The sequence below is a fragment of the Dipodomys merriami genome, unplaced genomic scaffold (genome assembly GCF_024711535.1).
Source record: "Dipodomys merriami isolate MVZ:Mamm:240054 unplaced genomic scaffold, mDipMer1.0.p SCAF_14, whole genome shotgun sequence".
Taxonomy (NCBI): domain Eukaryota; kingdom Metazoa; phylum Chordata; class Mammalia; order Rodentia; family Heteromyidae; genus Dipodomys; species Dipodomys merriami.
In genome coordinates, this window is record NW_027202715.1 from 14,659,577 (window position 1) to 14,672,773 (window position 13,197).

The following is a 13,197-nucleotide window of genomic DNA, read 5'->3' on the forward strand; positions in this document are numbered from 1 at the left end:
TTGAGGGGAAAAAAAGAAAAAACAACAGAGGGACAATTCCCAGGGCTTGAGTTCAAGACCAGTACTGGGGGGGGGGGGGGGAAGGGGTGCGGTAACAGGAGTGGGAGACAGGAGATGGCCCAGGGTAGGTGACTTTTTATACAACCCCAGTGTGCCACTGAGTTCTCAGGGCCATGGCAGCTGGTATACACCTGGAGATTTGTTGTGAGGGCCAGCAGCACACAGTCCCCACTACTCTCTACCCGGTCCTCAATCTGAGCAGACCTGAGGGACAGGCACAGGCCACCTCCCAGGGGAACTTAGACAAGGACAGGCCCCTCGGTATGATGCATCCTCAGAGAGGAACCTGGCTGACTAAAGCCACAAAAGAGAAGCTGCTGGCACCTGACCTCTGACCCCACCCAAACTGGCTGTGATGGGGGAAGCGCAGGCCTTTGATGTCATGTTTTCTGAGCAAAGGGTCCATGCTGCTTAAAGGGAGCTGCACTAGCCTGAAATAAACATGGTGGCTGGGGGGAGGGGGTGGTGGAGGGCAGGCAGTATGGGTGAGCATCCCAGCTCACAGTAGCCCCTGGTGGACGAGTCTGCCCTTCAGTTTCCTCACCTCTAATGAAAACATTAATAGAATGTTTTGTTTTGTTTTTGTCAGTCATGGGGCTTGAACTCTGGGCCTGGGTGCTGTCCCTGAGCTCTACAGCTCAAGGTGAGTGATCTACCACTTGAGCGCCACTTCCAGTTTTCTGGTGGTTAATTGGAGACAAGAGTCTCACGGACTGCTCCTGCCTGGGCTGGCTTTGAACTGTGATCCTTAGATCTCAGCCTCCTGAGTAGCTAGGATTACAGGTGTGACCACCAGCGCCCCTGGCTAATAGAATATATTTTTTAAAAACAAAAACAAAAGCAACTCTACATACCCACATATAAAGAGAGTGCTTGGCCCATAATGCTGGATGGATTGTAAATGCAATCAGGTCAACAAAGCAACCATGACTGAGCTTGGAGGATTGTGGCTCACAGCTAGTCCAGACAGGAAAGTCCATGAGACTTTTATCTTCCATAAACCATCAGAAAGCCAGAAGTGGAGCTGAAGCTCCAGTGGTAGAGCACCAGCCTCGAGCAAACAAAGCTAAGGGATGGTGCCCAGGCGCTGAGTTTGAACGCCAGGGCCAGCCTACACACATGTCCAAAGCATGATCACAACGTGAGCTCCTTCACCACGCACTAGGTGGGGAGGAAGAGGTCCCTTGCTCACTCTTTGGGGAAAACCATTTCCAGGGTATCTGTTGGAAGAAGCTAGCAATAATTCCTTAATGTTACAGCCACAGTGTCAGCTGGGGCCTACAAGGGCTTTGTATAAAGAGGAAGATATCCACTGGCACAGTCCTGGAGATACACAAGGCCATGAGTGTGAGGGAGGGGAGGCGATTCTAATGCACAACTGTCATAGTATTACCCACATTGATCTCCCCCCCGCCTTTATAAACAAAGATTACAACATTCAGAGAAACAGGCAAGTCTGGCTCAAGCTCAAGGGGAAAAAAGCAACCAGCCAGGAGACAGTGGCTCACGCCTATAATCCTTGCTACTTAGGAGGCTGAGATCTGAGGACTGCAGTTCAAACCAGCCCAAGAAAGACTAAGAGATTCTTAGCTACAATTAACTACCAAAAATTAGCAAGTAGAGAAGTGGTTCCAAGTGGTAGAGGATAAGCCTTGAGCAAAAAAGCCAAGTGAGATCATCATCAGGCCCTGAGTTCAAGCCCTACTACCAGCACCAGAAAAACTGAAAGTGATCAACAGGAATTGTCCTTGACCCTCCTGTTAGACTTACTAGACAAAGACTTCAAATGAGCTACTGTAAATATGCTCAAGAACTCAAGGAAATGATGTGGGAAGAGTGAAGGTAAGCCAGGCACTGGTAGCCCACACCTATAACCCTAGCCATCCAGGAGACTGAGATGCAGAGGAGCAAAGAGCAAAAGCCAGCCTAAGCAGAAACACCTACTAGACTCCCTCTCTAGAGAGCCAGAAAAATGACTGGAGGCATGGCTCAAGTGGTAGAGCACCCACCAGCTGAGAGCATAAAAGCTGGGCAAGAGAGATTCTGAATTGAAGCCATAATACCAGTACAATATAATAATAATAATAATAATAATAATAATAATAATAATAATAATAATAATTGAAGGCAAAGATGACAATAGTATCTCACTAACAGCAGAATATAGAGAGGGAAACTATTTTAAAAGAAAAGAGGAGGAGGAGGAAGAGGAGGAGGGGGAGGAAGAGGAGGGGGAGGGAGGAGGAGGAAGAAGAAGAAGAGGAGGAGGAACCAAATAAAAATTCTGTTTTTTGGTTGTTGTTTTTTTTGGGGGGTGGTCCGGTTGTAGGGCCTGAACTCTGGGCCTGGGCGCTGTCCCTCAGCTCTTCAGCTCAAGGCTAGCGCTCTACCACTTGAACCACAGCGCCACTTCCTGCTTTTTTCTTTTTGCTTATGTGGTGCTGAGGAATCGAACCCAGGGCCTCATGCATGCAAGGCAAGCACTCTACCTTCCCAGCCCCAAATAAAAACTCTAGAATTGAAGATACAGTAACTACAATGATTAATTCCACTATAGGAGCTCAACAGTGGATTTGAGCTGGCAAAAGGTAAAAACTATCAGTAAACATGAAATTAGGTTAGTTGAGGATATTGTCTGAGGAGAAAACATATGAAGAGAAATTAGACCCCAGAAGCCGTTAGAACACCATCAGATCACCCCATAAAAACAAAGGGAAAAAGCAGCAGAAATGACAAGTCCCCAAATTTAAAAAATTATTTAAAGAGAACATCCCCAAACTTGTGGGAACATATGCACCCAAGAATTTCAGTGACTTTCAAAAAGGATAAACTCAGAGATTTACACTTGGGACACATCACAGGCCAGCTGTTCAAAGCCAAAGAATTCTGAGAGAAGGAAAAGAAAACGATCTGCCACATACAGAATTCTCAATGAAAAGAACAGCTGAGCTAGTGCCATGGCTCACTCCTGTAATCCTGTGTTCAAGCCCCTGCACCACCAAAAAAAAAAAAAAAAATTGAAGAAAGAAAAAAAGCAACTAGTCTTCACGTATCAGATGACTTCAATGAAAAGAAATGGCCTTTAAAAGACAAACTACTAACACAAATGAGAAACAGAAAATGTAGAGTTTGATTCATAACTGACATATTCCTCCCAATGTACTGTACCAAGGGCTCACTGGCAAAGTCTACCAAGCATTCAAAGTCACTGGACACAGTGACTCACACCTGTAATCCTAGCTACTCAGGAGGTGGAGTTCTGAGGATTGTGGTTCAAAGCCAGCCCAGGCAGGGAAATCCATGAGACTCTTATCTCAAGTTACCCACCAAAAGGCCAGAAGTGGAGCTGTGGCTCAGTGGTAGAGCCTCAACCTTGAACAAAAAAGCTCAGGGATGGCACCCAGGTCCTGATTTCAGACCCTAGTATTGGCACAAAAACAAAAGTAATATCAATTGTTACTAAACTATTCAAAAAATAGAAAAGGAGGAACAGTTCTCAATTCCTATCATGTAACCAACAGTCCTCTGATAACAAATACAAAGGTAACTGCAAGAAAACAACAGACCTATAGCATTCCCTATAAATGCAGATGCACTAGCAAAATAGGGTTCAAGACAGTAAAAGGACAAATGAAACATGGTCCATTCACACTATGGAATACCATTCTGCCATAAAAGAATACAGTTGCTGGGTGTGGTGGCAAACACACCTGTTTCCAGCTACTTGGGAGAGAGGAGAGGTTTGTGGTTCGAGGACAGATTGGGTAAAAATTAGGTCCTATCTGGTATGGTGGCACATGCTTGTGGTCCTGGTTATTCTGGAGGCAGAGACAGGAGGATATCAGTCCAAGGCTGGACAAGAAATAGCATAAGACCCTCTCAGGTAAATAGATTAAAAGCAAAAGGACTAGATATGTGGTTCAAGTAGTAAAAAACCAATCTAGTAAGTAGAAGACAACTCAATCCAGTACTGCCTAATAAACATATGCATACATACATAAACACATAAAGTAACAACATACTAGTGAACCATGAAAATACTATGCTAAGTGAAAGAATTGATCACAACAGGCCATACGCCAGGGGAAAGAGGCTGCAGAAGTTGCCTGGCGCTGCAGGATGGCGCAGGGTGTGTAAGGGAGAGTCCTCAGAAATGGAAAGTGACTACTTAGAACACTGAGATTGGAGGGTCTCCATGTAAAACCATCCCCGGTAGAGAAACCTAAGAGCTTCTTTATCTCCAGTGAAGCAGCAAAATGCTGGAAGTGGACGTATAGCTCAAATGGTAGAGCACTGGCCTTAAGCCAAAAGGCTAAAGTATTGGGGCCTGGAGTTCAAGCCCCAGTGCTACCACAAAAAAAAAAAAAAAAAAAGGAAGTGACTGCTAAGGGGCATGAGCATTCTTTCTTTTTGGGGTAATGAAAATGTTTGAAGTTAGTTTGTGGTATTGCTTATGTAATTCTGTGAATACACTAAAAATGGTTGCATTCCATGCTCTAAATGGGCAAATTCTGTGGTCTGTGAACACAGCTGTTCCAGAGTACAGTGATAAAAAAAAGTCAGGAGCCCGGGACTCACACCTGTAATCCTAGCTATTCAGGAGGCTGAGATCTGAGGATCATAGTTCAAAGCCAGTCTCTCCAGGTAATAAAGTCCATGAGACTCTTATGTCTAATTAACCAGCAAAAAGCCAAAAGTGGAGCTTGGTGCAAGTGGCCTTGAACAAAAAGGATCAGGGCCAGTGCCCAGGTCCTAAGTTCAAGCCCCAGGATGGTCACATATGCAAGTGCACGTGCACGCTCGCGCGCGTGCGCGCACACACATACACACAGAATTCAACGATGCTGTTGGGCAGAAGAGGCATTCAAAAGCTACAAATCCAGGCAGGACTTGTTTTAGCTCCAGAGTCAGGCATAGTTAGTGGGGAAAAGGGGAGTGTTTTTGGGGGGGTGAATGTTCCCTCTTTTGGTCCAAGGATTCCTGGTCAAGGGTCCCTGGTGGGTACAAGAACCCCCAGACTAACAAGGTGAGCAAACACACCTTCTAGCATTTCTGTCCATTTCTGAGAGTTCAGAGCTCTGAAGCAGTCTGGGAAGATTTTAGTCCTAATAGCCAACGTCCGGGACCTTCCTAGGTCCTATGTCAGCCTTCCTAGGACTGGTTCTTCTTGGGGTCCTAACAGCCTAAACCTGAAGGTCAACAGAGCTGACCGTAGGCTGATCAAACCCACCGGGCCCTTGCAGCCCTCTGGGGATCCTGCTCCCTGGGCTTGTGTCTGGCCTTGCCCAGACGTTGAACTCAGCGATCCAAGCTGGTCCCCACCAGGGAACCTCCACCCAGAGTCTCATCTGAGGGCCAAACCAGCCCAGGACCTTCGAGATCACCCAGGTCTGCCTGTTTCCTTCTTTTTAGATGGAGAGAAAACTGAGGCTCCAGCAGAGCTAAGACTGTCACTGGCTTTCTGAGAACCCTTGGGGGGGGGGGCTTATTGAAGGAGGGGAGTGCAGAGCTCCCATTTTGAGGAAGCCACAGGGCTGCTGCCCATCACACAAATGGGGAAGAGGTAAGGGAGGAAGACAATTCTCAGAAACAGAGAGAGGCGTGTGCAAAGCCAAGGGCAGAAGGGGTGGCTTCCATCCCCCACACTGCAAGGCTAAGCCTCCCCCATCATTTCCAGCCTTCCCAGCCTCACCTCAACACTTCAGCTCTCCTTTGCCTGGAAGTCAGACACCGGAGCTGCCCACCTCCCACGCCCACCCCGTCTCCCTCAGCCCTGTCCAGCAGTGAGTACACACAGCATCTGCTGCCCCTGCTTTGCCTGAGCAGTTAGCTAACTGGGATGGGGCCCCGACTGTTGTGTATGCACTGTGACGGGTTATGTTCAAGGAAAAATACACACGGGGGGGGGGGGCCAGGAGAGCTCAGAGAAGCCTCTGATGCCCTGAAGGTGCCCCCTGCCCTAACCTTTGTGTTAATCCTTAATCCTCAGTAAAATAGTAAGTGAAGCCAGGCACAGCTGGCTCACTTCTAGGAGGCTGAGATCTGTGGATCACTGGCATTTAGAATGCCAGTCCAGAACTGGAGCTGTGACTCAAATGGTAGAGCACCAGCCTTGAGTGGAAAAAGTGAAGGGACAGCACCTAGGCCCTGAGTTCAAGCCCCAGTATCAACACACACACACACACACACACACACACACACACACACACACACACACACACACACACACACACACACACACACACACACACACACACACACACACACAGGTCCTGATTTAGCTAGACTGATGAGCGCTGCTCAAGCACTGGGCCAGGCCATCAGCAAGGCACTGCTCTCAGTGCAATGAGTGAGCAAAGCTGGGGAAAGGGCAAGACCCTGCAGGGGACAAAACCCTAGGGTCAAGTCCTCCCCACCCCCCAACACAGGAGCAGCAGCAGTTGAGGAAGGGGGTGGCCAGGGCACCTGCCTGCTGGCCTCAGCTGTCCCCCCCATCTCAGCCCAGGGCACCTCTTGGAGCTGGAGGCCTTTCTCTTTTCTCCACTGGGCTGGCCCTCATCCTATGTGACCTTTCTCACACATCCTGGTCTGGACTTTCCTCTCAGCCTAAAAGTCACATCTGCTACCTGGAGTTCTCAGGCTCCAAGGAGTTAGGAGCAGACCCTGCGCCTTAAACAGCCATTTTTTTCCCCCAGTACCTGGCACAAGCCTGGCCTTGGAGTGGCGGTGTGGCAGACAACAATGAAGTGTATAGAAGAAGTCTGAACGGCAGCAATGGCGAAAGGCTTTGTGAGAGATGGAACCTTCTCCAGAAGGGAACACAAAGGTGATCTGGGAGTTCAGAGCCAGTGGGCCCCGGGCTCACACCTGTAATCCCAGCGACTCACTCCAAAAGGTGGTGATCTTCATCAAGGGCCCTTTCACACATGGACAGATGCTAAAACATTCTGTTGTGAATGCTTTGATTCAGACACATGTGAGCCAGTGGCTCACATCTTTCATTCTAGCTAGTCAGAAGGCTAAGATCTGAAGATCTCAGTTCGAAGCCAGCCTGGACAGAAAAGTCTTCAGAATTCTCCAGTTAACCACCGAAACACCAGAAGTCATCCAGTGCCAGTGGCTCACAGTTATATTCCTAGCTACTCAGGAGGCTGAAGTCTGAGGATTGTGGTTCAAAGTCAACCGAGGCAGGAAAAGTTTGTGAGACTCCAATTAATCACTAAAAAAGCTATGTCTCCAGTGGCAGAGTGAAAACACTCAAGGACAGGGCCTAGGCCCTGAGTTCAAGCCCAAGACTGATATACACACAAAAAAGAGAAACCAAACATCCTTGGCTTGAGCCATGGACTCCTGTGCCAGCCTCCGGGAGTCTATCCTCCCTCTGCCAGCAGCTGGCTGGCCCCTGGTCTACAGTGCGTCCTTCTCACCCTGGACCTGACCAGCCCTGCTCACTTCTATGGCTACAGATTGTGAGGTCCTACCACTTGGGGTGGGCAAGAGGGTGAAAGGCTGCTGGGATATAAATGACAGGTCGGGCCTGCTCCTCACCCAGTAAGTGCAGCCCAGCCTTCAAAGTTAAACTAACAGCAAGAAAGGCTCTTCTGGGGTGCTTACTAACTAAGCACATGCCAAGGCTTAACCAAGATTTTTCACTTCCACCCTTGTCCCTGAGACACAAGCTCACCCCTGGCCTTGTTTACTGAAGTGGGGGTCAGGAAGCACTGAAGCTGTCACCCAGCCCCCACTACCAGTGCAGTCCTTCCCACACTGGACTCTGCCCTGTCCTCAGGGAGCATCAGAAAACCCTGGAACCCCACTGTTGCCTTGGCTACCTGGCCTCAGCCCCTCCCTCCTCACATGTAGCCCCAGAGCATTTGAAAACCAAATCTAGCCAGGGGCCAAGTGCTTGAAAGTCTAGCTACTCAGGAAGCTGAGATCTAAGGATGACGGTTCAAAGTCAGACTCAGCAGGAAAGCCCATGAAACTGCTAGGTCCAATTAATGAGCAAAAAGCCAGAAAGTAAAGCTGTGACTCAAGTGGTAGAGCACCAGCCTTGAATAAAATAAAAAAATAAAAAGCTAGGCAGGCTGGGAATGTGGCTTAGTGGTAGAGGGCTTGCCTTGCATGCATGAAGCCCTGGGTTTGATTACTCAGTACCACATAAACAGAAAAAGCTGGAAGTGGTGCTGTGGCTCAAGTGATAGAGTGCTAGTCTTGAGCCAAAGAAGCTCAGGGACAGTGCCCAGGCTCTGAGTTTAAGCCCCAGAACCAACACTGAGAAAACTGTTGCCATGGAAAAGCGAAAACCAAGCAACTCTTCATTTGGTTCTGGCGTCAAAGACACCATCACAAACACTATCCTGGCCTGTATAGTTAGGACTTTTATATTTCATCGTTATATATGATGTAAGCCACCTCAAATCATTGGACACCTGTGGCATCTTTATCGCCTTTACTAAGTCCTAGCTGCTAGCCATGTTTGTGTCTCTTCTTTACAGTCTGTAAAGAGAACAGAACCTGGGGCTCCCACTAAATGGAGATTGCCTTGACCTGAGGGCTCCCAGACTGGACTGGTCATAAGTGTTGCTTGGGGCACTCCTGAAACGCACGGCTTCCAGGCCCCTCCCTAGAGGCTATGGAGCAGCTGAGCACCTCTGCAGGCCAGCCAGGGGTCAGGCAAGTCCTGCGTGGGATAAAGGCAAAACCACACGAATGGCTCACACCTGTAATCCCAGCTACTCTGGCTCTGCAAGATCCAAGTTCCAAGCCTCTCCAGGCAGAAAAGTCCCGGAGACTACACTCTCCAATTAACCCAGCAACAGGCTGTACGGGAGGGAGGGAGGGAGGGCGCCAATGGTGGGGGCCCAGCTGTGAGTGATCGAGAGCGCTCAGCCAGAGCGCAAGGTCCCTAGTTCAAGCCCAGGTGGCAGCAGGCACAAACAACACCAGGACACTTTAAATAAAAGGAGGCGCCGCTGTGTTTTCGGCGAGGCGAGGGTTAAGCTGCGCGGCGGGGCCGCTCGGGAGGAGGCCGGGGCTGGTCCCGGGCGGGCGCACTGGGAGCGTCGGGCGCTCTCCAGGACGGCCGAGCGCGTTCCCCGCGCAGCCCGCCCGCCGGTCGGCAGCAACTTCGGGAAACTCTCGAGCCGGAGCCTCGGTCCCAGCCGCGAGCCGGCGCGCGGGAGCGGGGACGGACGGCGTCTCCCCTCGGGGGCGGATGAACCGCAGGGACGGCGCGGGCCCCGCTCGCTGCGCGGCCGGCGGGCGCGCAGAGATCCGGGAACCCTGGCCGTGGCCCCGGCGGACCCACAGTCCGTGCTCCCCACCGCCCCCCGAGCCCCGATCCCCCCGGCGCCCCGAAGCGCCCGCCCCAGCCGAGGGGATCCGCAGGACGCGCGCCCGCGCTAAGGGGGGCCCCCCTCAAAGTGAGGGGGTCCCGTCCCGAGGCCGGGGCAGGTGCAGGCCGCCCTGGGGGCCCGGCGGGCCGGGGGCGCACGTGCGCGGTTACCTGGGGGCGCTCGCAGGTGTCCTCGCCAGCGCTTGCAGCAGCACAGCCCCATGGCCGCTTCCCGCCCGCGGAGCGCGGGGCGGCGCGGTCAGCCGGGGCGGGGCGGGCGCCGGCCCCCAGCAGACGCGCTAATCAACTGCGGAACGCCGAGCGCGCGCCGCCCGCTCGCTTTTATCTCCGCGTCGGCCGCGCCGCCGGGCGGCCCCGCGCCGGCTCCTTGCGCCCGCTCGTCGCGCCCTCCCCACGGCCCCGCTACTCGGCCCGGGACGCCCGGTCGCGCTCCCGCGAGAGGCCGCCAGGGGGCGCGGCGGCCCAGGCCGGGCTCCTCCTCCCCGGTCCTTGGGAGCCTGGGGCCGGGGCCCGGGCCGGGGGAGGAGGCGCCGCCCGCCCGCCCGCCCGGGACCCTGGGGCTCGCTCTGCCCAGCTCACCCGAGCCGAGCCCCACAGGAAAGAGAGCGCGCACCAAGCCGGCTAGGCTAGCTAGGGACCCCCGTGGGTAGGTCGCGCACACACGCCTGAAGAAGCTCTTCCCTCATCCTCAAGTCCCCACAGCACCATTGAAGCGGAAGGTCTGATCGCAGGGACGAAATGAGCTGATATAAACGAACTATTGGCACAACCTGTGTGTTACTTAATACTTGAAGAGGCAAACTACCAGCTTCCGGTGGCCTCCGTGGGTAGATCCTTTCAACGGGAGGGGGTACTAGGTGTAATCACTCCGAAAGACAGCAAAGGTGCTAGGTATTAAGACTAAAACACTATAGGTACCAGTGCGATAATGCCTGTAATTCTAGTCACTCAGAAGCCTGGGATCTGAGGATCCTAGTTCGAAGTCAGCCGGAGCAGGACTCTCATGAGACTCTTATGAGTCTCTTATAAATCATGAGATTCTTATCTCCAATTACCCAGGAAAAAGCCAGACATGGAGGTGTGACTCAAGTGGCAGAACACCAGCTTTGATCAAAAATGCTAAGGATCAGCCCAGTCCCTGAGTTCAAGCCCTCATACGAGTACACACACACACACATACTAAACCATTCTACATTTTAACACCCTGGGATGCAAGGACTCCATTTCTCCCCGTGCACCCCACAGGAGACACGTGCCCAGGACAGCTATGTAGCGATTTTCCCTGCATGCAAAACACTGGAACCACCAAATCCAAATGAGTAAAGGAATGATCAAATACACAGTCATTACCATAAGTGGGGAATGGTTTAAAAAAAAAAAAAAGGAAGGAACTAGGGCTGAGCATTTAGACTTACATGGACTTAGCACTCACATGAAGATACATGCCATAGGATATTGCCCTGGGGTAATATCATTCTCTGGCCAGGTTCTAGGCACCTGGGGCTGGAAATACATAGGAAAGTAGGAGTGGGACCTTCTCTGGGGGAGGGGTGGGAGAAAAGAACTGGGCAAAATGAATGTCCAGAGACTTTATTTAGACTCAAGACCTTACACTTGCCTGGCTGGTGTTCCACTACTTAAGCCATATTTCCATCCCTGATTTTTGCTGGTTCTTTTGAAGATAGAATCTAGTAAACTTTCCTGATCCTGGCTGCTCTCAAACTGTAATCCTTTGGATCTCAGTCTCCTAAGACTTTAGCTTTTAATGTTGGTCACAGGACTTGAACTCAGGGCCAATGTGCTGTCCCTGATCTTTTTTTGCTCAAGACTAGCACTCTACCACTTTGAGCCACAACTCCACTTCTGGTTTTTGAGATTAATTGGAGATTAATTGGAGATAAGAATCTCACAGGGATTTTTCTGCTCCAGCTGGCTTCAAACCATGATCTTCATATCTCACCCTCCTGAGCAGCTAGGATTTCAGGCATGAGCTACCAGCACCTGGCAATTTTGGCTTTATTATAGTGATTAATTTTGTAATTTCAAGGAAGACATGTTCATGTTATGTAAACAAATGAGAGAAATTATGTTTTCTCTCTTCTTTTTTTGGTCATGGAGCTTGAACTCTGGACCTGGGCGCTGTCCCTAAGCTCTTCAGCTCAAAGCGAGTGCTCTACCACTTGAGCCACAGCACCACTTCCAGGTTTCTGGTGGTTTATTGGAGATAAGAATCTCACAGACTTTCCTGTCTGGGCTGGCTTTGTACCTCAATCCTCAGATCTCAGCCTCCTGAGTAGCTAGGATTACAGGCAGGAGCTACTGGCACCCAATGTTCTCATATTTTAAGAGGCAGAGAGCTCTGTTTGTGCTAGTACTGGGGCTTGAACTCAGGGCCTGGGTGCTGTCCCTTGCCTTTTTCTGCTTAATGCTAGTGCCCTACCACCTGAGCCAAAGCTCCACTTCTACCTTTTTACTGGTTAACTGGAGATGAGTCTCCTAGACTTTTCTGCCCAGGCTGGCTTTGAACCCTGATCATCAGATCTCAGCCTCCTGAGTATCTAGGGTTGCTGGCGTGAGCCGCTGGCACCCCACTGGCAGACCACTCTTTACCTTTGCTGTTCTTCTTTTGTTTTAGCGGTAGTCCTGTTTGAGCTTGGCACGTGCTTAGCACTTGTGTCATGCCTCCAGCTCTCTTCATGTTTTTTGTTTGGGTGGTGGGTGTAAATAGGGCCTGGGCAAACACTACCCTCCCCCCAGCTCTCCCTCCCTCCTCTTCCTGCTCCCCACAGGGTTCTTAATAGGAAGTTCTTTCTCCAAGCTGCTCCTAATCCTGGCTGTGGTTTTTGGATAAACTGGAATTCCTGCACCCCTCAGCCCTCATCAGATCCCAGCCCCCAGCTCCAGAGCAGAAGTGGTCTGGGGTCCACTCGAGGGCTTGGCTGGAAGGCAGAGGCTGAGAGCTGAAAAGTTCAATGAAAGCCGGAGGCCTGCACACTTGAGAGCTGGAAAGAGGTTTTCCCAGGGGTTTGGCTTCATTCAAAGGGAGATTAACACGGGTGAAGCTGATCTGCTGCCCTCCCCACCGACTTCCCTAAAACCATCAGGCTGAGTCCTGGGCAGACACCCGTTGTCTTGCTGCAGGTCGGGAAAGAAAACTTCAGGACATGTAAGGAGGCAAAGTGACAAAGAGAGTAACAGAAAGAAAAAGAAAGAAAAAGAGACTTGGCTGATGCCAAGTCCTTTCAAACAGAGTACCGGGCAAGCTCACTTAGTCACTGCAGCCTCAATGAGGCGGGAAGGGCAGGCTTGAGTAGCACACTGGAGTGGAGGGGGGGAGCGCATCCTCTGAGGGGGAACCCCCCCTCCCCGCAGGGTGCAACCGCCAAAGCCAAGTCTGACATTTGGGAAGCGAGATTTAAAAGAAAACATTGCACCGGCCATTGCTGGACGGCTTGTTTTTTCAAACGAGCCTATTATAGACAGTCAACGTCTCCACTGAGCCGTTCAAATGTATTTTGGGATGCTCAACTCTTCACATTGGCTTTTTTGAAAGCAAATCCCAAGGCAGTTCTCCAGACAGACAGGAAGGCAAAACCTTCTAGTAATTTTGCCTTATGGTTTCACACTTTTTTTTTTCTTGGTGCTGGTCCTGGGGCTTGAACTCAAGGCCTGGGCACTGTCCCTGAGCTTTGTGTTTTGCTCAAGGCTAGCGCTCTACCAGTTGAGTCCTAACTCCACTTCTCACCTGTTCGTGGTTAAATGGAGATAAAGAGTCTTAA

At 51.0% G+C, this 13,197-nt stretch overlaps 1 protein-coding gene across 1 annotated transcript in view; it reads right to left on the reverse strand.

Annotated features, from left to right (window-relative positions):
• Arhgap22 (Rho GTPase activating protein 22) overlaps positions 1–13,197 on the reverse strand; it is a 155,744-nt gene that overhangs the window by 46,737 nt on the left and 95,810 nt on the right. The window lies entirely within an intron of this gene.